The following is a 20,362-nucleotide window of genomic DNA, read 5'->3' on the forward strand; positions in this document are numbered from 1 at the left end:
GGCACAGGTCAAGAGAACAGGTTGTAGGACGCACAGTCCGAAGCAGTTTGTCCACTTCCTCAGGAGTCACAAACTGAAAATGATCCAATCTAATCCCATAAGAGGAGTTGCTGGACACCTCCACAGTAGACTCTGCAGTAACTGTGGAATCCAGCTCAGCCTAGATTTGAGAGATTTTATCTGCCAAAAAAGTCATTAAAAATGTCACAGAGAGTGACTGATTGTCCCAAGTTTAAATTCAAGGGGGAGGGGTACATACAAGTATGAGTACATACTTGTATGTACTAGGGGTACATACAAGTCACAATCCTAAACAACTCAGCTGGTTGTGAATTTGTGAATGCAATGCAGAGAGAAAAGAACCACTTTTTTGCTGCCCGCACTGCTAGAGCATAGATCTTCAAATGTGCCTGATCAGATTTGCGCTGAGTCTTCCTCCACTTGCACTCTAGTAATCTACCTTGCCACTTCAGCTGCCGTAGGGACACTATGTCATGTGGTAACACGAATCCCCTGCTTTTGTTGTTGCCATTAGCCTATGTAAGTAGTGTGTTGGAGCATGGAAGACCTAGCCAAATTGTGTTTTCATGGCTATGATTTTGTAAAAGGTAAAGTGTGCCACCGAGTCAGTGTCAACTTCTGGCAACCACAGAGCCCTGTGGTTGTTTGGTAGAATACAGGAGGGTTTACCATTGCCAGTGCCTTTTAGCATCTTTGCTATATCACTGCTGCCTGATACAGCTTTTTCCCATAGTGTGGGAAACATACCAGCAGAGATTTGAACTAGCAACTTCTGGCTCAAGTCAGATCAAGTTAAATCAAGTCATTTTCCTGCTGCGCCATTAGGGTTTTGTCATCCAGTACAATATCTCAGACTGGACATCAGATCTCATGCCCTCATGGCATGAACGTCATGGGCCACCATTTATTATTATTCTAGCTCATTTGGAGTTGCCATGCTCGTACCTACCCTATAACCAAAGGGTGGGGTTTTTTGCCTTTAATGGAAAGCACACACACACACACACAACTCTTTTGAGGACATTTGAAACTACATGCTTTATAATATTAGTGAGACCTCAAAAGTTCATGGTCTCTTTAGCAGATAATTCAGCAGGATGGATTTTAAAAAACAAACCAACTTCTGAGTGGTTCATTTTTATGTGCTCAGCTACCTCTTTTTGCCAAGTCCTGTCATTAAATACTGCCAGAGGCCACACCAGTCACCTAAAGGCAGGCCTGAAGCCAAAAAATGAATGAACACTAAGAGATTTTTCAGCAGTGTCAAAAAAAGATGTGAAGGCCTGAACTTCAAAACAACCATTTTAGATAAAAGTGAAACTAAAGTGGAAGGTTATACTCCTTCTCAACTAGAGATAAAACTGTTCCAGCATCTCCAGTGTGTGAAGCCACAAGATGCCACTTTGTTCAGTATCTAGTGATACTGTCTTTTTGAGGCAGACTCAGGTTTGTGTGGTCAAGAAATGGTTAATAGGGTCTGCAAGCTGCTCTAATTACAAACTGCAAACAGCACAATTACTCTTGTTGACTGTGGAATGCAGGCTGGGGCCTCTCTGATATCTCCAGATAGCAGGGCGCTAGCTATGACACCTTCAAGGACACGTTTGGAAAAGGGAGTGAAATAGTTTGGCTGTATGGAGGGAGGAGGAGGGGATGGAATGCTCAATAAGAGCCCCTGGTGGCGCAGTGGTAAAACTGCCGCCCTGTAACCAGAAGGTTATAAGTTCGATCCTGACCAGGGGCTCAAGGTTGACTCAGCCTTACATCCTTCCGAGGTCGGTAAAATGAGTACCCAGAATGTTGGGGGCAATATGCTAAATCATTGTAAACCGCTTAGAGAGCTCCGGATATAGAGCGGTATATAAATGTAAGTGCTATTGCTAGTGCTAATTATATTTAGAGGAATATTGTCTAATTGTAATAATTGTAATAATTGTAAAATGATGATTAAGTGATGCTAACCAATGAGGATTGTATCCACTGAATGTAATTAAGAGGAGTATAAGAGCTGAAGCCAGAATGTAACCCGGGCTCAGCTTTTCGGAAATTATTCCACTGAGTCTATTTGCTAGCAATCAATTCTGCTTTTTCTCAACTGCTGGTGTCAATCTCTCACTTTGAACCCAGAGGATTCTGCTACATTTTCTCTAGATTTGAGGCTGTACTGGTACATATTAATTCTATAATTTAATGTTCATACTGTTAATACTTGAGCACTTAACCATTTGTGATTTCAATATAAGATTTTTAAAGCAGAGAAAAGTGTTGTAGCCACCCTCTCAGTTTAAAATGGCAGTGTTCATGCATTTGTTAATGAGAACAAATGCCTACATTTATCTACAGATAAAGGATGCAAGGGAAAACCCAAGGGGAAAAAACAGGGAAAAAATAATACAGGCACAATTTTTGTGATTAAATTTCCATGCAAAATTATCAAGGGTGGAGAAACAAGAACAGAAAAGAGAGAGAAAAACAGTGGGTAGCAACCAGATAAATATTGGGTAAATGTTGTTGTGCTAGCATAAAGATGCAATGCATGATCATTGTGTGAAGAAATTCACCTCTATTCCAGACTAGTTCTTGTATTACTGCAACTTCTTGCACAAGTCCATCTATATGCATTCCTTTCCAACATGCAATCAGGTGCTTTCTCTTCTGCTACTGGTAGAACAACTTTGTGCAGCACCACAACAACCGTCCTTCCATTATCAAAATAATGAATGCATATGAAGCTGACGAGTTTTCCAAATGATCAGCTACACTGAAGATTTTTAGAATTCTGCTACAAACTAGCAGCATGTGTGTGACATCTCATCCAACAGCCAGCATAGTGTAGTGGTTAGAGTGTTGGACTAGGACCAGGAAGACCTGAGTTCGAATCCCCATTCAACCATGAAACTTACTGGGTGACTCTGGGCCAGTCATGTATCTCTCAACCTAACCCACCTCACAGGGTTGTTGTGAGGATACAAATAAGCATGTATATCACTCTGAGCTCCTCAGAGGAAGAGTGGGATATAAATGTAATAAATAAATGTACAATAGTTGAAAGGAGTGGAGGGGGGGAGATATCCAGTGTAGTTGTTGTTGCACTTAGAATTTGTCCTCCAGGGCAGGAGAGGAGTTTGGAAGGGCTGTGGGAAGCTTTGGAGGCCAAACCAGCTCCAAATCAAATTGGCCTGATTCAGTCTGAATCAAACCACCATGCAGTTTGGATCATATCAGGGCCAAATTGAGACTTAATTGGGTCAAATCAGTTCAGAACAGTTTAGCTTCTGAAGCTCCCCACCCCCACCCCACAATGCCAGAAATCTTTGAGAAGACTACAGTTCCCAAGAAACCTTTCTCAGGACTAGGGTTTTAAAAAACAAAGCAAAAACTTGAACTGAAACAGAAGTCACACATCACAGCCACTGTCTCCACATCATTGGGAGCGTCTCACCACTCCTGCTGTCTGGTAAGTACAGTGGTAAGCCTGGGAGAAGAGTGAGACACTTAAGGTAGGCACCAAATCAAATCTTTTCCACACCCCTAGAGTTTAATTTAATTAGTTTAGAAATTATATATACCCCTTTTCAACAAGTAGTTTACATCGCAGAGAAATAAATGGTTTCCATTTACCAAAAGGTTATAAGTAAAGATTCCCTTTACTTACAATCTTAAAAAAAAAAGATACATAAGAGATATAGCAATAGCTATTGAAAAAATGTGCTAAGCTGAAATGAATAGGGGCAGTTGCTCTACCTCTGCTAAATATTAGAGAGCCACCACTTGTCTCTTTGCCCAATTAGCAGGCTTTAATGAGTCCTTTCATTAAAAACAAACTTTATATGCTATGAAAGAGTATACATCCAAAGTCCAAAATGACAAGGTCTACTCTTTTCTCTGAAGAGATTATTGCAATCAGTATCAGTTGAGACCTGCATGAAAGACTGATTTATGACAATAAAAAATCTTGACACAACTGCCCATTTCTGTTACTTGTCCTGGCAGAAGCTCTTTCCATACTCCAAGTATATATTCTGTGGGGAGGGAGAGGAAGGGTCTCTGCAATGGGAATTCTCTGATATTTAATCAGGATTGATGCAGCAACCAAGATCATTTTCAGTTTCAGAAATAATATATGGGTTTTCCACTGCAAATTCACTCATGGGACACACGACTGGTGTACCATCTAAAGCCATTTCAGCATTTCAAGAAATGATAGGACTTCCTACCCCAATGTGAATTGTTTGATGTCTATTTAGGTCTGCTTTTCTAAAAAATCTCCTTCCATACTCCAGGAATATACAGCCTCCAGTGCCAGGAAATGTGACCACTGGCTGGTTTTGGGCTTCCATAGTGGGGGAAAACACAATTGAGAAAGTTAGTGGGGAAAACAGCTGAATAAAACCTAAAGGAATTCCATATTACAGTATAATATGCAAACAGCAGCATGGCTATACCTCAAGGCTATTTTCTCTGCAGCCACTGGCAGGCAAGGAGATTCAAGAGGTTGTGAAGGGCTGGGCAAGGAAGCACTACAACAGAGTGGCAAATCATGCAACCAGCAGCCCTGTGTGTTGCACCTATTGCTGGACCTAAACATTTTGGATTTTAGGTAAAGAACTGAACATCTGAATATCCCCTACATTAAAAAAAAAAAAAAACTTCATTCAAAACTAATGACAGGAAGAACCTGTGCTAAGGCAACACTTTATCCCAACTATGTTAGTGTATTTGCTAGGATTCTTTTGTTTAATATGGAAAAGCATCCAACCCTCCAACTTCAGTCCAGTAATAAGGTGTGCACGGATTGTTTGTTGCAGCTCAGTCCTAATTCAGTGCGGATCGGTCCTAATGCGAATGAGTTTGGTTGAACTGATTGGCTAGGCTGGTAAGTTCGACGAACCAGCTTGAACCGGTTTAAAGAGGTTCATAATCGAAACACGGTGGTCCGGTTCGTGATAAAACCGGTTCCGCACATCCCTGTCCAGTAACACATTAATCATGTGGAGATAGATTAGAGAGATTAATTGGACCCATTGTTTCTAAGAACTGGAACACATAGAGAAACACAGAAAAGACTGCACAGAAATATCTGTATTTACCTGAATCCAAGGCTAGGATTTTTTTCCAAGTTCTTTCATGTTAGAAATCAAGAGGTCATTTTAAATTCAAAGTTCTCTTCCCTTTGGGTAAATGTGTATAACCTGTACTTAGCCTTTATTTCTAAGGGGCTCATCTTAAATTCAGACTCGCCTTGTATTCAGGTAAATACAGTATGTGCAGAGCACCTTTCCCTCACTTCTGAGCAATTGTAGCCTGCCTCCATTCATTTGAGATTAGGCAAAGGATTCTATATTAGAAGGCATAACTTTCAGGAGATGAGAGCTTCAGCACTTCTCTTTCTTAAACCTTTCTTTCTTAAAGGAAGAGGGCACTGAGGACTACTTGGGAAGGACAGTAGGAGAAAGGGATTGAGAGAGAGAAAAACAGTGGAACTGTGAATCGTTACTCTGAATCTTATTTAGATTTTGTAATGTAACTATTAAGCTTCAGAATTTTTGTGAAGGTATAGTGAAACATACCAAGAACTACAATGCTTTAACCCATTATTAACTGCTATTGCAGGAATCCAGAGTTTAGAGAAGTTGTCACATTAATTGTATTTGATTGTGAAACAGTCTACAAACAAAAAAGATAACTCAAATCATTTCAAATAAGTCTGGGGAATACACAGAGGACACACTTCTGCAGTTCCTTGGGAGGCTAGTGGTTTGGTATGGATGACTTCCATCTTTCTAAACAGAGAGTACATTAAAAGATCCAAACCGAAATGCATACAAATAGCGACAAAAGGCTTGTTTAGGAAAAGCCAGGGGAAGCTTTCAGCCTAAAGAATCATATGAAATAAATACAGCTGTTAGTATATACTATATGCTAGTATTATGCTAGTGTTTTAATTTAATTATTTTTAAATCAGATTCATTTTTATATTTTTTTCGCTCAATATTGTAATGTGACTTTTTTATAATCTTGTTTTTAAATTTTATTGTGAGCCGCCTTGGGATTTTCTTAATGAAAGGTGGGGTATAAATTTAACAATAAATAAAACGAATGAATGAACAAAAAAACAAATAGACAGACAAACAAATAAATATCACAACATGAACCCTAAAGTGCCCCCTAGGATCAGAAGCACAAGTTGAGTTGCTTTCCCTTACCTTCGGCTTGTGTGGCAACTAAAGCTTTAAGTGATATATTTGTTCTTTTCCAGAAGTCAAGCTGAAGAAAGTGTGCATTGATCAGAAGGTTGCTACTTCAGCAAACCACAATCACTGACCTATAAGCAAAAAGTGAAAAGGAAAAAAAAATACCTGGATGTTAAAAGCCAGAAGAAAATTTAGGTCTTAACTGAAGTTCTTCATTTGTAGGTGCCATAACACCAATCTTTTCTCCAAAATGCAAATGTTGACATTTTAACAGAAAGAAGCATTTTGACATATTTATTTCCCTAAAAACCCATCAACATAACAGTTTTTGGGCCCCAAATGAGCCTGGGCATGTAAGATAGATTGAAACAACAGAAGCCACGGCAGTGCTGAGAAAGTATCCTAAAAGATACTAAATTTTGTTTTGATTGTAAACTGCCCTGAGCCACTTTCGAAGGGCGGTATAAAAATCAAACAAATAATAATAATAAATAAAAATACATACAACAGAAGAAGAGAGCTAGTGATGAAACTGGAGAGAGGGAGCTTAAAAAGAAAAGCTGGGATATGGTGGTGCTATTTTTGAGTCTATAGGCAAGATAATGAAAAAAGCTATACTGGGAACAAAAAAGGTCAGAATAATAAAGATGCACTAGAAAGAAAATTACAGGGCTCTGTGTACACCAGGAGTGGAAATCGATTTGACAGCACACTTTACCTTTAGATCATTTTAAGCTTTTGGGGGGGGGGGGTCAGCAGTAACCCAGGGCACTGGAAGTATCTATCTATCTATCTATCTATTAATTCTCTCAAACGGGCCATGTGTGGGGATGTGGCAGAAAGGAGATGATTGGCTGACAGAGGGTGAGGAGGCAATTGGCAGACAGAGTTCGCAAGCAGAAGCACCTGACTGGGCAGTGGAGATTCCATATGCAGATAGGGAGAAGGAGCCTGTGAGAGCAGAAGCACATGGTGATCGGGCAGTGGGGATTCCATATGCAGATAGGGAGGAGCCTGTGGCACTGTGGTAATGGGGAAGGGAGGATTCCCTATGCAGATAAGGAGGAGGAGCCTGTGATGGTTAAGGTCAGTTGGAATGCAACTGTTGCTGGTCGGAAGATGTTCTTGATTGTAGAGGAGAGGAATCCATATATAGAATAATAATAATAATAATAATAATAACCCTCAGTGAGGCACTACCTTGGAGTGGTTGTGGGGCTTCTGTGCTCTGAGGAAGGTGAGAGCTATGCCAGAGGTCCAACCATACTGGACAGGTCTCACCAGAGGAGCCAGACAAAGAGTGCCTCTCCCATCAACAATATGGTGAGACGTAACTTTAATAAATCTATACCGGATCGGTCGTCGCCCGGGTTAACAAGGACTGCGCCAGGTGCTATTGTCCCTGGACATCTGGTGGCAAGTGGGCAACAGGACTCAGGATCTTCAGTTGAGCAACCAGGGCTGAAGACAGCAAAGTTACTGGAAGAAACGTCGCTTAACCGAAAAAAATATACGAAAAATGCCAACAAGGAAATAATGATCTGCTATTACAAGTCTAGTCCAACTAGAAGAGGTTATTTTAAAAGAATGTACCAGATTTGGAAAGAGAAGCATCAAGATACAGAAATAACAGAACAAAGGTTAGCAGACCAGAGATGATACATAATAAGAAATAAAGTATTCACAGGAGTTGAGCTGGAAGAACTGCAAAAAGCAACACAGGCTCAAGATATGGAAGAAGAATTACCACCAATCGAAGAAGTTGCTCAGGCGCAGGTGGAGGAGGTGTTGGAAATAGAGGATGCCACTGTTACTGAACTGTTTCAAAATCAAAACCAGGCAACCACCCCTTTGCCTTCACCTCAAAAACCCAAATGCCGTTTAACAGAAAAGCAACAAGAACTAAAGCAAAAAATAACTGAGCACATGAACCAAGCAACCACCAGGGTTCGACTTCCAGCTCTAAAAACAGTGGCCAAAAAACAACTTGCTCAGGCATTAAAAGATGTCAATGCTGCACTTGCAGAGATAACAACCAAGAATTTGCAAGAAACAAACCAACCAATCTACAGTGCAGCAACTATAACAACACAAGAGCTCGGATATAAGATCAGTGGACCTGTCAAAAAAGAAAGCAGTACATCACCTAAATGGAAGATTAGATTAGAAAATAAAATCTCCAGGCTTAGATCAGATGCTAGTAAATTGAAAGATATGAAAGACAAGAAGCTGAAGAATGAAAGCACCAAACAGTATCTGATCCAAAAATACCACCTAGATTCAAGGAAAATTAGAGAAGTCCTGGAAATCATAAAGCAGCAAATAACAGCAGTGTCAAAGAAGCTTAGCAGGTATGAAGCCAGAATTACACAACACAGGCAGAATCTCCAATTCCAGTTGAATCAGAGACGTTTCTACCAAAGCATAGAAGGAGAAACTGCAAGAAACCTAGAAACACCAAATAAAGAAGAAACAGTGCAATTCTGGGGGAAGTTATGGGACAATCCAATAGATTATAATAAAAAAGCAGGCTGGATGAAAGAGGTCAAAAAATGTAACCAACAAATGCAAGATCTAATAATAACACCAGAATTAATAAGTGAAAGAGCAAAGAAAATTAAAAATTGGACTGCGCCAAGCGACGATGAACTGCATGGCTTTTGGCTTAAACACCTAACAAGCCTTCATAAACAATTATCAAAACAGTTCAATCACACTTTGCAAGGAGGTGATATTGAACAATGGCTAACAACTGGGAAAACTCATCTCATAATGAAAGACCCAGCAAAAGGTGCAGTCCCAAGTAATTATAGACCGATAACCTGCCTGCCAACCATGTTCAAATTATTAACTGGAATAATAGCAGATGAAGTCATGCAACACTTATTAACTAACAAACAGCTTCCAGTTGAACAGAAAGGAAATTGCCCAAACACCAGAGACACAAAAGACCAGCTGCTGATTGACAAAATGCTTTTAGAAAATTGCAAGAGAAGAAAAACCAATCTAAGTGTTGCATGGATTAACTACAAGAAAGCCTTCGACTCATTACCTCACACATGGATACTAAAATGTTTAGAAACAACTGGTGTCAGCAAAAACATTCAGATATTTATTAAGAAAGCAATGAGCATGTGGAGTACACAGTTAACAATCAATGGCGTGACACTTGGACAGGTTAGCATTAGAAGAGGCATTTTCCAAGGGAACTCACTATCCCCTCTGTTGTTTGTAATCGCCATGACCCCACTTTCACAAATACTAAGCAAAACAGGCCTCGGATACCAAACATACAAAACATCAAGTAAAATCAACCATCTGCTGTACATGGACGATCTGAAGTTGTATGGAAAGCTCCAGTCAGAAATCAAATCACTGCTAAACACTGTCCGTATATTCAGTAGCGATATAGCAATGGAGTTTGGACTAGACATGTGTGCTGCATTAATAATCAACAGAGGGAAAATAAGAAAAACAGAAGGAATAGAACTGCCCAATGGAATCAAGATCAAGAACCTGGAAGAGAAAGAACATTACAAATAATTGGGCATTCTCCAGGCTGATAACATTGCACACACTGAAGTTAAACGAAAAATTGGAAATGAATACATCAGGAGAGTTAGAAAAATCCTCAAGTCCAAACTCAATGGCGGGAACACCATACAAGCCATAAACAGCTGGGCTATACCTGTTATCAGATACACTGCAGGAATAATAGACTGGACCCAGGCAGAACTAGAGACGCTGGATCGTAAGACCAGGAAAATCATGACCTTCAATCATGCTCTGCACCCCCGCAGTGATGTAGATAGGCTATACCTCCTTCGCAGCTCAGGTGGAAGAGGAATGTTGCAAGTCCATCAAACAGTAGAGGAGGAGAAAAGAGGCCTTGAAGAATATATAAGGGACAGTGAAGAAGATGCACTTCAAATGGTCAAGAACGAGAAACTATTCAACACCAATGAAAAAAAGCAGGCCTACAAGAAAGAACAAATCAAGAACCAAGCAGAAAAATGGAAAAATAAGCCCCTGCATGGTCAATATTTGCACAATATAACTGGAAAAATCAGACATCACCAAGAACTGGCAATGGCTTAAGGATGGCAACTTGAAGAAAGAAACAGAGGGTTTAATACTGGCTGCACAAGAACAGGCACTAAGAACAAATGCAATAAGAGCAAAAGTAGAAAAATCAACCACAAACAGCAAGTGCCGCCTTTGTAAAGAAGCAGATGAAACAGTGGACCACCTAATCAGCTGTTGTAAAAAGATTGCACAGACTGACTACAAACAAAGGCATGACAAGGTAGCAGGGATGATACACTGGAACATCTGCAAAAAATACAAGCTACCTGTAGCCAAACATAGGTGGGAACATAAAATTGAAAAAGTTGAAGAAAATGAAGATGTAAAAATATTATGGGATTTCCAACTACAAACACACAAACATCTGCCACACAGTACACCAGATATAACTGTAGTCGAGAAGAAAGAAAAACAAGTCAGAATAATAGACACAGCAATACCAGGTGATAGTGGAATAGAAGAAAAAGAAATAGAAAAAATCACCAAATACAAAGACCTACAAATTGAAATTGAAAGGCTGTGGCAGAAGAAGACCAAAATAATCCCAGTGGTAATTGGCGCCCTGGGTGCAGTTCCAAAAGACCTTGAAGAGCACCTCAACACTATAGGGGCCACAGAAATCACCATCAGCCAATTACAAAAAGCAGCTTTACTGGGAATAGCCTATATACTGCGACGATATCTATAACAACAACAACAACAACACTGACAATAAAATTCAGCCATCCCAGGTCCTTGGGAAGGACTCGATGTCTGGATAAAACAAACCAGTCAATAGCACCTGTCTGACTGTGTAAATAAGAAATAATAATTCTATTTCTATACTGCCCTTCCAAAAATGGCTCAGGGCGGTTTACATAGAGAAAAAATAAATCAATAAGATGGATCCCTGTCCCCAAAGGGCTCACTATCTAAAAGAAACACTAGACAGACACCAGCAACAGTCACTGGAAGTACTGTGCTGGGGGTGGATAGGGCCAGTTACTCTCCCCCTGCTCAATAAAGAGAGAATCACGACGGTAAAAGGTGCCTCTTTGCCAAGTTATCAGGATATAAAAAGATAGCAGGCAGGAGTCTGCGAAGAGAGGGATCGTGAGGGAGGAAAGAGCCCTTTCAGGAGAAGGAGAATGCTGTTGTGTGAATTAGATGAGGAAATAAGATGAACAAAATCTGTTAACTCAGGGAGGGAGGGAGGGAGAAAAAACATGAAGGGAGGGGGAAGAAAGAGTGGGGAAGAGCAAGTGGAGGAGAGAGAAAGAGAAAAAGAAGGGAAGAGGAAGAGAGACAGAAGGAAGGGCAAGGGACAGGCCTGAGCCTATCAGCAGCCTGAGGGGAATGAGCGGCCATGGCAGCACTAGCAGCAAGGAAGGGCCCAGTCAACCACTGCTGCTGTTTGGGGCTACTGAGGCCATTGGCGGAGGGAGGCAGGCAGGCAAGGAATGGGCCCAGGCCTGTCAGCAGCCTGAGGAGAATGAGATGCCATGTTGGTGGCAGCAACGATGAATGGTCGCTGCTGCTGCTCCTGGGGGGAGGAGCAGGGCTCGGGTGAGGAGGTCTCTGGGGATAGGGGGCTGCAGCTTGGCCAATAGGCGGCAGCAATGAATTAGCATTGAAGCAAGCTGTCAAGTGATAATCTGATGCTGGAGACTAAGAAATTAGATCCCTATTGCATGTGCTTGTTATATAAGTTTTGTTTTCCTCCATAAACATAACACTTCATCCTTTTCCAGATGTGTGATAGTTCAGAACATCCAAATGGAAACTACATGAACAAATCAGAGTGAATAATTTAAAAAAATATATCAGATTTTTATAATTTACCTTGGATTGTTCTATTTTAAAAGTGTAAATAAAATACTAAATTTTTAATTTAAAAATTGACATGGTTAAAATTAAATCTCATTGCAAACAGCTCTTGCTTCTGGAAAGTTCTGGGTTTTTAGTTTCTAAGAGGACTAAAGTCACATGTGCAAAAGTAGGATTGCTGTTCTTGATGGGGCTGGGCTAAGGGAGATCCACTACATATTACGCTTGTTCACATGACCAAAATCCCTGGAAGCTAGGGAGAGCTGGGGGCGGGGGGAAGACAAGAGTATACCGATCTTTCCCCACATGAGAATGGGTATGTCCACACTCTGCTGTGCTGCATGCCCACACAATTGGCATGGCAGAGATGTTCTGAAGGGGATTTGCCTCTTTGAGTATCAACTATTGTCATTAAAACAAACATTTGTGGCTTGGCAGATATCCAGAACAACACAAAACAGGGCAAAGGATCTACTGGAATTAACCTACTACCAGAACTGTGCAGAAGGGTGGTGGGATTTTTTGCATTCCATCGTGGTTTCCACATCTTTTTATTTAAGAAGGAATAGTGCTTTCTATATAACTGTCCATAATATACGTCTCTTTTAACTGATCCACTATTACAATTAGGGTCACTAATGGAACTTTCAAAACAGCAAGTGCTGTTCAGAGTTATATATCTTCTTTTATACTCACGGTGTTTTCATTCTGGCCAATAAAACATTGCTCTTTACTATTTCCCTGCCATTGTGCAATCAGCTTCTAGCAATTCTTTGGATACATTCTCCCTGCCGCCCTATCAGTATTCTCCTAGAAAGGAGATCAGGAGCAGGACTTTGGTTCTCATATACCCTGCCTGATTCCTCACACCTCTGCTTTATTTTCCAAAGTCAAGGGAGATTCCATGTTCAAATAACTGTGATGCCTCCCAGTTCAATCATACACATCTCCCAGTGGTGAAAGATCAGGAGTACACAAGACCACACAATCTTTCTTCAGGGAAAACCTGTACAGAGAACTGAATAGTGCTTAAACAGGCCCTCAATTACACAGGCTCCAAGCGATAAACAGTAGGGATGTGCACGAACCGAGGTTCATGCACTGGTTCCGCACTGAACCAGTCCAGATGAGGTCTGAACCAGTTTGGCACCGCAGGGAGGGGGAGGGTGCACAGGATCTTTAAGAAAAAGGAGAGCAGGTCCTTACCTGCTCTCTGCCACCACATGCAGCTTCCTACTGTGGTGGCACTTGTCTCAAGTACCCCACATGGCGCCAATACGCAATCACCTGCTCTGCTTTTTCTTATAGATCCTGTTCTCCCTCCCTATGGCGCTGAACAAGTTTGGACCTCATCCATATCAGTTCAGTGCCGAACCAGTGCATGAACCTCAGTTAGTGCACATCTCTATATACAAGTCTCTAAGGAGTACCCGTGGCTAATCCTGTGTGTGGTAGCTCTCGTGAGAGTTCATGAGCAGAAGCACCATGATGACTGGGCAGTGGAGATTCTATATGCAGATACGGAGGAGGAGTCTGTGATGGTTAAGGTCAGTTGGAATGCAACTGTTACTGGTCGAAAGTTGTTCTTGACTGTAGAATAGAGGAATCTATACAGTAGATAGATATAGATATAGATATAGATATAGATATAGATATAGATATATAAAAGGATAGTGGGAGGGGTCTGTGAAGAGAGGGTCGTGAGTGAGGAAAGAAACCCTTCAGGTGAAGGAGGCTGCCATTGTGTGAGTTAGATGAGGAAACAAGATGAACAAGATCTGTTAACTAAGGAAGGGAGAGAGAAAGAGAAAGAGAAAGAGAGAAGGGAGGGGAAGAAAGACAGGGGAAGAGCGAGTGGAGGAGAGAGAAAGAGAGAAAAAGGGTGGGGAAGAGAGAAAGAAGGAAGAACGAGGGACGGGCCCAAGCCTGTCAGCAGCCTGAGGGGAACGAGTGGCAATGGCGGCGTCAGCAGCAAGGAAGGCCTCTGTGAACCACTGCTGCTGTTTGGGGCTACTGAGGCCATTGGTAGACGGAGGCAGGCAGGCAAGAGACAGGCCTGGGACTGTCAGCAGCCTGAGGGGAATCAGTGGCCATGGTGGTGGCGGCAGTGAGGAAGGGCCTGGTCAATTGCTGCTGCTCCTGCTGTACCTGTGGGGAGGAGCAGGAGCGGGGCTTGGGTGAGGAGGTCTTTGGGTATAGGAGGATGCAGCTTGGCCGACAGGCACCACAATGCTGCAGTCACAACCCAGAAGAGTGAAGGGGATGAATGGAGTAAAGGGATGGAGGAGTGACCAAGAGGGGTGAGGGGATGGAAGCAATGGGATGGTGGAGGAGCAGGAATGTGGCTCAGGTGAGAGTGGAGATATCTCTGAGGTGAGAGGGGCTGTGGCAGGGGTGAGGAGAGCAATCAACTACTAGTGCGCAGATGCTCTGCACGGGTTAAGCTAGTTCCTAATAAAATAAGTAAACAGAAACAACTGATGGAAATTATAGGTCTAAGAATACAAGCTTTAAGCAGATCAATCAGAAATTACCTTCAAGTTTATTATGGACTTGAGCTCTGAGAATAATGATACAAAGATGAATGTTCTAAGTAAACAGGGTCCCAGAGGAAATACTCAAATAATGATTGCTCATTTGCATGTCCTAATTCATTCATTCACATGAAAGAAAACTGAGGGAAATATCTTTAAAGAGTTTGGAGGGGAATAAAAGATCTTTTTAATATATATATCTCTCTCACACACTTACCAACTGTGAAGGTTGAGGCACACATGCTATTAGACCAGAAAGGTAGGGATGTGCAAAAATCAATTTTTTTCAATTTGATTTGTGCCCAAATTGAATCATCCTTGATTTGTTTTGTGTCCGAATCTGTCGCCCCAAATCACCCCAGATTCGATTTGGGTTTGATTTTATTTGGATCAATTCAGACCACTTATAAAGGTCTGAGGGGCACCAATTTTGGGTGGTGGGTAGGTCCCCATGGGGGCCACCAACCACCCAGATTTCAAGGCAGTGGGGCACTTGGTTGATTTTTAATGATTTTGTTTTTACTGATTTTGTATATTTCCATCATATGAAATAATGGGGATTCAAAGTCACCCATTCTAATCCTAACATGTCCCTAACCCTTTCATTTTTTAAAAAAGGCTAAGCTCTAGCCCTTGTAGAAGTGGAGTTATGAAGCAAAATGTGTGGGCACTATTTTTCAAGTGTTTGGATTCTTTGGCGTATAATAACTTTTCCTCATAATGAATCCCTATGAGGATTCATTGCACACCTTCATTTCTTATATTCATTTTGATTGTCATTGGACAGTGCCAACTGTAAACCATGTGTCAACTACACACACACACCCACACACACTGGGGTACTCAAGTGTATTTTTTCGGAATTTTTGAAGTGTTCTTTGATTCTTTCAGGTCTTCATTGCACACCTTCATTTCTTCTGATCATTTTGACCCCACTGCTTTGCAGGTGGGGGTGGGGTATTAGTGACATCCCATGTGCCAACGACTCCCCAACCCACCAAGCCACTGAGTACTCAGTTTATAATTTTTAATTTTTGAGGTGTTTAGACTCTTTGGTGTCTAATGAATGCTCATAGAGATTTATTATTAGGAAAGGTTACTAGACACCAAAGAGTCCAAACACTTGAAAAAAAATCCTAGAACATAGTACCCCACTGCCTTGCAGGTGGGAGGTGGATGTAGTTGGCACATGGCAATTGACAGCTGGCACTGTCCAAAAACAGTCAAAATGAATAGAAGAAATGAAGGTGTATGATGAATCCTCATAGGGATTCATTATGAGGAAAAGTTATTATACACGAAAGAATCCAAACACTTGAAAAATAGTGCCCACACATTTTGCTCCATAACTCCACTTCTACAGTGTAACTTTTTTAAAAAAAATCTCGAACTGATTCGAATCGAATCAGACACAATTCAATTTGGACCCAAAACTAGCCAATGGACCACAGGGTCGATTTGTTCTGTCTCCAAATCACCCGAATCAAGTAGATTCGGGTACAAATCGATTTGTAGCCAAATCAATTCACACATCCCTACTGAATGGAAATCTACAAGGAATGGACGGAAGTGTTACCATTTCAGATTTCATTGCTAGGGAGAATTATATTTCAACTGAAGGTGACAAGATACAGCATGGTCCAAACGTCCTAGACACATCCAAGGTTTCACAAAAGCTATGCATTTTAAGCATAGTTATTGTAGTGTGTGTGTGTGTGTGTACATACATTAGGATAAATAGTTTTTTAAGCCAAACCCTTCAAAATGATTGAGATTGTGATCTTAGGATGGGATCCACCCCACACATTTTTGCTGACCTTAGTCAAGCCGAACTTCATGGTAGCTAGGATCATTATGTGTAGTCCTATGCATCTTGACTTAGAATGTCCCATTGTGTTCAGTGGGGATAGCTCTGAGCCAAGTGTACATACAATTTCTATGCACAGTTATACGGGAACTCAGTAGATTTTCTTCTGTGGAGACATACAAAAGATTGCACTGCATCTTCTCATGCAGTGAGGAACAAACCCTTTTCCCGCTTCCATAGTTCCATGCCTCCTTTCCCCACTCCAAAAGCAGAGAAGGGAGCTGATAAGGGTCTTCAGCTGCTATTCAGCCACAGTGCTTGGGCTACTTCAGCCAAGTGGCAGTTGAACAGGCATGCTCCCAAGCCTCCCCTTGTTTTGAAACAGATAAGTATCCTCACCTGCGGCTCCTGATCTGAGCATTAGACAAATGGGCACACACTGTGCCTCCTTTCCACTGCTTCAAAGCAAGGAATGGAGGTAGGGAGCATCCTCGCCTAGGACTCCTTGGCTGAGCTGCAGTTGAATGGGCATGCTCCATGTTTCCCCGCTTCTGATTTGAAGCAGGCAAGTCTGGCATGGGTTCCTCAATTGTTTCTCAGCTGTCCAGGGCATGTGGCTGACTGGCAACCAAAGTGGGGAGCCTTGGGTAAGCCAGCATGGTGGAGATGCAACACAATTTTGGCTTGGAGACCAAGACCAGCCAAAAATTGTAGATTGCTAGTGATCAAGATCACAGCTGAAAAACCGGTCCCCACCCCCACTGTGGTTGTGAAAAATACAAGTAGCACAAGTGTCTGAACAGGCTTGAGGAGGGACAAATTATTTGGGTGGTACAGATGTGTTTCATCATACATATGAATATGCCCCTGGTGCATAATAAAAGTTTGCTTATGACTTGGGAAGATAACAAAGCAAAGCTACTTTGAGAAGGAGACCTCACCTAGGAGTAAGCTGGCTGATCTTCATTCGTTATAGAATTTGTCCAGGGGACAATTACCTTGCCTTTAGCATTAACAGATTAAGGCTGCAATCCTATGCACATCTATGCACATCAGTTGGAAAGCCACCACAAGTATTAGGCATATATAATTAATTTGAGTGTGTGTGTGTGTGTGTGTGTGTGTGTGTGTGTGTGTGTGTGGTGACAAGAAAAGAAAAATCTACCACACCTATCAAAGAGGCTATGCAGTCAATGTGATGTTAGAAAGGCTTCCCTCATGTAAAGCTAATAAACCGAGTCCTGGCCATTCTCTAGCAAACACACAAAAAAAGGTGCTTCCAAGCATGGCCTCCACAGCAGCACTCCTCTCCAGGGGCCCTAGAACCTTTGATATAAAGTTGAAGAAAGTCTCTTGAACAGAAGTAAAACACAACTCCTTGCCCATAAAAGATCTTATTTAACAAGAACAGTTAATTAAATAGCTAGAATCCTACAGGCTTCAACAAGAATTATGTTTCTATCAGGCTAGTAATGAGGAGAAAAGGAAACTTCACACAGATGCTTAACAACTTTGTACCAATCTCAATGGCATTCCAGATTTAATGTACAGCTTGATTTTCTTCTCCAGGTAGATATAGCACACTAGGAGACAAAAGTGGTGATGAGCTGTAGACTCAAAACCTACATAGTTCAAAATGGAACAGATGCTAACAAAATACTTATTCCACAGGAAAATAAGGCTCACAGAAAACTCTGAGAGACTATAGACTGCATTAAAATATCTTAATTCAAGAAGTCTGTTTTCCCCCATGGCTCATGGAGAGAAACTGCTTGGTTGGAAATGGTGGGGTTACTGCTAAAACAGCTCTCTTGCTCTCAAAGTCCAGGAGGTTCCAATGTGGATGTCTGCGCAGATGCAAATACCCATCAGTATGATGCACACAGAGGAACTGCACAGTTTTCAAGATACAACACAAAGTCTGTAGTACTTTTCTCACATAGAGATTTCATGATTAGCTCTGAGTTGTCCCATATTCTGAAGGCCCAAAAATAGAGTACTTGAAGAATCATGTACAATAGCTGGAAAATTCTTCCATGCTACAGAGATTTAAATAGTCCCATAATCTCCATGACACACATGCTTTTTCCCATTTTGGTGAGGAATGATGGAAGAAAGTAAAAAAGAAATGTGTGGGGTTTTGAGGGGTTTTTGTAATTGTGTATATGCAGCTTTGAAATGGGAATTGCAATTAGAAAATGCAGATGAGAGATTCTGTTGCATCAGCATGTGATTGTGCAAGTCTTGGATGGAAGGAGCTGAGTTCCTAAATAATGGGACCACACTTCAGCCTTCTCTGGGAGCAGCAGAAGCCCTCCCCCCACCCACACACAAAATTATCCAGAAGACCATTCTAGCAAGAATAGTTGGCAAGAAAAACTAAATTGATGATATTTCCCACAGCACAGAGACAAATCCTTACACATTAAAATCTATATTTCAGGGACACATGCTACATCAAAAATTTTAATTTGAAGGATATGTTGTGTTGCAAGACAACACAAGAAGACAAACCCATAATTGACACTGCGCATGTGCCTTTGTCTCAAAAGAACTGTTACAAGATGCTGAAGTGGTAGATACCCATGGAGCTGGAATACTGGTAGCCCCTGAAGAATATCTACATTCTAAATGGAAGATGAAAGTGAAGTTCAATGGTCAGGGTGGGGATGGGTTATATTGGCGGAAAGGCACAAAGGATAGGTGAATTGCCCAGAAAAAATGGTGTGGGGGGGGGGAATAGCACAATTGGGAAATCAATGGTCAAATCAGTTGTCAATCCCCACAGGGTAAGACTCTGAAAAAGTCAGATGGGTAGTCCACTGACAAATTCAGGTCAGGCTGAAGTCAAGGTCCAGAGCAGTGGGTAGAGATCAGAGAGGGCAGAGCAGATAGGATCCAAAATGCAGCAGTTTAGGGGAAGGGAAGCGAAAGGAAAGGAAGGTGAGGAAACAGAATGTTTATGGAGATTCATGTGAGAAGTGGTAGAACCAAACCTGAAAGAAGTGAATAAAGAAGGGAGGCTGGCCTCTCTTTGGTTCCAGGTGGGGTAAGAAATGCGGTCCTACACTGTGTTGTATGCAGCAACATGCCTAGCATTTGATGAGTAATTTGGGTATGTAAAGGTTGTCTGTTCTATACAAGCCACCACCCCAGGGCGTTCTACCCTGTCCAGTGACAGGTCCAGGCCTGCTAGACTTCCAGGTAACCTGGGTGTTCTGAATTCTAAGATCTCTTGCTTCCCAAGTTTCTCTATGGTTGTAGTGAAGGGCTGCCCAGCTTTGGCTCTCTGGCTGGTTTTCGACTGCAGCTCCCATCATCCCAGCCACAGTGGAAAATAGGGATGATGGGAGTTGTAGTCCAGCTTCTGCGGGAGGGCCCAAGCTGTGGAGCCCTGAATAGTGGAAGGGAAGGTTCTAATATTAGTTGCACTTGTTGAAATATACATTCTGAACTGCAGGGCTAGCTGATGATTATGGAAATCCTACGAGGACAAGAATGATAGTCAGATCTCCCTCCACCACCCATTCAGTGCTTTTGTTTGTTATTTCTCTGTGTAAACCGCCCTGAGCCATTTTTGGAAGGGCGGTATAGAAATCAAATTATTTTATTATTATTATTATTATTATTGCTGCCAGCTATAGCTCTACTGCCTCCCCAAAGCACCTGGCTGAGCTACTAAGTTGCAGCACCCTCTGATCTAGGTACCAGGTCAATAGTACCCTCTGCCCAAGAGCTGCTCCACAGAACTAAGGCAAATGCTGACAGGTAGGCCTGTGCAAAGATTTGGCTTTGATGTATACAACCCAAATCATCTGCACTTTTTCCCACATGGAGGCAGCCACTCCCCCCACTTACCTCCATACAAAGAGGTCCATACACAGCAACTGGAAGGGCTGGAAAGGACTACATTT

The 20,362-nt window shown here is 41.8% G+C and overlaps 1 protein-coding gene across 7 annotated transcripts in view; it reads right to left on the reverse strand.

Moving 5' to 3' along the window:
• TSPAN18 (tetraspanin 18) overlaps positions 1–20,362 on the reverse strand; it is a 301,343-nt gene that overhangs the window by 147,368 nt on the left and 133,613 nt on the right. For 6 of the 7 annotated variants that reach the window (XM_053263590.1, XM_053263511.1, XM_053263561.1 and 3 more), the window contains one exon: positions 6,228–6,346. The exons of the other annotated variant lie outside the window; for it this stretch is intronic. The gene's annotated coding sequence lies outside the window, so the exon portion shown is untranslated. The remainder of the gene's footprint in view (positions 1–6,227; positions 6,347–20,362) is intronic. 7 annotated transcript variants of the gene reach the window in all.

This window comes from Hemicordylus capensis, chromosome 1 (assembly GCF_027244095.1).
Source record: "Hemicordylus capensis ecotype Gifberg chromosome 1, rHemCap1.1.pri, whole genome shotgun sequence".
NCBI lineage: Eukaryota > Metazoa > Chordata > Lepidosauria > Squamata > Cordylidae > Hemicordylus > Hemicordylus capensis.